Source organism: Etheostoma cragini, chromosome 15, assembly GCF_013103735.1.
Source record: "Etheostoma cragini isolate CJK2018 chromosome 15, CSU_Ecrag_1.0, whole genome shotgun sequence".
In the NCBI taxonomy this organism is placed as follows: domain Eukaryota; kingdom Metazoa; phylum Chordata; class Actinopteri; order Perciformes; family Percidae; genus Etheostoma; species Etheostoma cragini.
Window position 1 is genome coordinate 288076 of NC_048421.1, and position 3863 is coordinate 291938.

At 40.8% G+C, this 3863-nt stretch overlaps 1 protein-coding gene and 1 long non-coding RNA gene across 2 annotated transcripts in view; one reads left to right on the forward strand and one right to left on the reverse strand.

Moving 5' to 3' along the window:
* Positions 1–3863, reverse strand: part of LOC117958237 — an 859617-nt gene that overhangs the window by 216353 nt on the left and 639401 nt on the right. The gene's annotated exons all lie outside the window — the stretch shown is intronic.
* The window catches only part of LOC117958312, a 32267-nt gene that overhangs the window by 27594 nt on the left and 810 nt on the right, over positions 1–3863 (forward strand). Inside the window, exon 4 of the long non-coding RNA XR_004659684.1 lies at positions 1046–1050. This is a non-coding gene — a long non-coding RNA (uncharacterized LOC117958312). The remainder of the gene's footprint in view (positions 1–1045; positions 1051–3863) is intronic.

Consider the following 3863-nt stretch of genomic DNA (forward strand, 5'->3'; position numbering starts at 1 on the left):
TCTACTTTTAGAGACTCTAGGAACCACCAGTAATCCTGCATTCTGGGAGCGTAGTGCTCTCGCAGGATTGTAAGGTACGAATTTAATTATATAATATAGCGCTAACAGTAACAACTCTGCACACACAAGTTCTTAGGTTACCCTATATTACCAACTGCATTGAACCACACAATGCGTCATTAAACGTGACTGGTGACGTGCAAGTGGATAGGCTCGATATTCCATCCATCCATCCATCTTCATCCGCTTATCCGGTATCAGGTCGCGGGGGCAGCAGCTCCAGTAGGGGACCCCAAACTTCCCTTTCCCGAGCCACATCAACCAGCTCCGACTGGGGGATCCCAGGGGGTTCCCAGGCCAGGTTGGAGATATAATCTCGCCACCTAGTCCTGGGTCTTCCCCGATGCCTCCTCCCAGCTGGACGTGCCTGGACCACCTCCCTAGGGACCCCCCCAGGAGGCATCCTTACCAGATGCCCGAACCACCTCAACTGGCTCCTTTCGACGCGAAGGAGCAGCGGCTCTACTCCGAGCTCCTCTCCGATGACTGAGCTTCTCACCCTATCTCTAAGGGAGACGCCAGCCCCCCTCCTGAGGAAACCCATTTCGGCCGCTTGTACCCTGGATCTCGTTCTTTCGGTCATGACCCAGCCTTCATGACCATAGGTGAGGGTAGGAACGAAAATTGCCCGGTAGATCGAGAGCTTTACCTTCTGGCTCAGCTCCCATTTCATAACTGTAATAAACTACTGCAGCTAACATATTTCTTTGGGTCCAGGTTCGTATCAGCTTATTGATTGATTGAAAGATTTTTTTCTTCAAACATCACTTTAGTATAAAATTTGTGTAGCAAAATATCCCAATTCTAACAGCTCAGCTATTCTTTTTGTAGGCTATACTTACTGTTATGGCTCCTGCCTTTTGGGATGGTTTAGCTGTTGTGTTTTAGATATGTAAATCCGTCTGTGTGGTTGCCCGGAGAGGATTGGCTCGCATGATGGCTCCGCCCACTTCCCTGTTCCAGGCCATGGTGTTGATTGGCGCAGCTGCTGTGGATCCTGCCAATCAACACCGGGCACATATACCCCTGACTGCAGACCCGAGTTAAACGTTTGACCCCGCCCCCTCAACGTTAACCCCGCCCAGTCTCCAACCATCCACTACCCAACTCATTTAAGACGGTGTCCGAAGAGGGACAAGAAACCTTAATGGATGTGGCGAAATGCAGCAATTTAAACATAATGAACTTAATCTTTGGTTTTACTAATTATGAAATACAATATTGACACATTTCACAAAACATTAAATACCTCAATAATGCATTAAATGATAAAAAAGTTAGAATAAAAAAAAAAAAGAAAGTTAAGAATATTTGAATGTGTATTTATCATAATCAATTGCAACCTGATACTTTCTTAATGTTATCAAAATTAAAGGATTATGAGACTATAATATTTATTATATAATGTATATAATATGTGTATATTTATATATATACTATGAATATATATATATATTTATATATAATAACACCAATAAATCTGAAAATAAGTTTAATAACATATATACAACCATAATAACAACAACAATAATTACATTAGATACTTTATTCATCCCACAGCGAGGAAATGTCCTTGTTACTGCAGCAAAAAAGCAAAACAAACAAACAAGTAAACACACAAGAAAAACAGGCAAACAACAGAAAGTAAAGTGGCGTCAAATGAAGGTTTTGTAAAGTGCAGTTGCCATAGTACAAGTAACAATATTGCATTAAATTGAATATGTAAATAAAGTATTAAAGCCAAAGTAGGTAGACATAATATAAATTATATTTACCTGTGACCATAAATAATATTGAAAAGTGAGTTCTTGTAATGGAAAATATAAATACAGATAAGTCTTCCAGGAGAACTTTGCACCACCATCTCCGTATTTGTTCCCTAAAACGTAGTTTAGTTCTGCTCATAAGATGAGGCAGAATATTTCACAATTCTGTTTTAAGTTTTCAACCACACTGCCAACAGTTTGAATCAACGATAACGTCTGCCATGTAAAACAAGACTGAAGTTATTTCCTACCGAGACAAGCTGTTACATTTGTGTAACAATGCATGTTATAAACATGTTTAACAAAAGGAAATAAATCACATTAACAAGCCCTTGGCCATAACAAGAGAAGATCACGAGGGAAAAACTTGTCAACAGTAAAAGCTGATATAGAAACTTGCCTGCAGTTATGAATCGACTATTTTAATCCATATAGCTCATATAATGACATAATACAACACAGACAGATAGCCTTCACACACCTACTGTTCCTCTGGCGGTCCTACGCAATAAAACTCGCTAAAACAGAAGACCGCTGGTTGAGTTGCGGGCTCATTCACTGAAGACGGATACACTAAAGACAGATCTACACTGAAGACCGATCTACAGGCTATCATCCACACGCGAGTCAGTGGCACTAGCACCTGCACTGGTCGCGCTAGCCGCGCTATGCCTGGGGGGGGGGGCAGAGACAAAGATGTGCTAGGTGTTGTGGATCTGAGCTCTCCTTCATCTCCTGGTTGCAGATGATTCAGATACCGTCCATGCACACAACGCCTGGAACATTGTCCTTCAATGGAAATAATTTCCACACTTTCAGATTACTTGGAGCTAGCATAGACAGTTAAAGAAGGGAGCTATCCATCCAATCCACACCTCAGCCTGCTCAACTTGTGCAGAAACATTAAAATATACATAACCAGCTTTTTTTAATTGTTTTTGAAAACTAAACAACTATAAAAGTCACACTTACTCCCACTATTGATTGTTTGAAAAAGACTGTACAAAGCGTGGGTGCATACCGCTGAATTCACTCTGATATCACGATGAAATGACAGGGTCAAATGCTGGAGAATGGGCTGGAGACTTAAACGTTTAACCACGCACACATTGAGGTCTGCGGACCTGCAGTCAGGGGCTTCTCACACCGGGAGAGTTCAAAAAGAGCTGGGATTCTTCAGTCTGGGCGGCTGAATGTTTAGTTCAGTCTGCCATGCGGTCCGGCTAGAGATTGTTGTTTGAGAAACTATTGTGTTATAAATTGTTGTTAGAAAGCGATTGAGCTAAAAACTACTATTACTAGGGTGACTAGTTAGTTTCTATTTTGTGTAAAGCCTTTGTTTTTGGTCTTTTGTTATCTGTATTATAAGTTGTTAAGTTAATGGGTGCGGTGCTCCTTTAGTTTTGTTTAGGATGATCTTTGTTTATTAGGCAGCACCCATTAACTCTCTTTGTGTTAACTGTTTCTCTATTGTAGTAATTAAACTTCCTTTATTTTACTACAACCTCGTTGCCTTTTTTGTTTGGTTAACCCACTTTCATCCTTTTAATGTTACGCCCATCTTAACAACGGGCCAGGTCGTAACATTACTATTACTTCCGGCCCACCTGTCTTTCTTTTAATGTAGATCTTCAAACGGAGAAATTAAAATAAGAACTTCAAAAAATCAAAAACGGTCCGTTATTTGAATTTGGTTTAGTCGTTTTTCGTTTTTTGAATTCAGAAACCAAAACGGGAGAACGGCTCTTTTCTTTTACCGTTTCTTTGTTTTTGGTTTGAAACGACAAACTAAAAACTAAAAACGGTGGTTTCTCCTTATTTTGTTTTGTTGTTCAAACGAAAAAACAAACGATCAAAACGTACATGGACCCTTAGCCACCAGGTGTAGTCTACATATAGAGGTGAACAGGTGTGTGGGAGGTAGACAGCGGGGGGGCTGATGTTTGTTTTACCAGAGTTACTGTTACGACGGAGGGTGAGGTGAGGACCCAAATGCAACAGACAGCAGGCAGGAGCAGATATACAGGGTTTTTATTT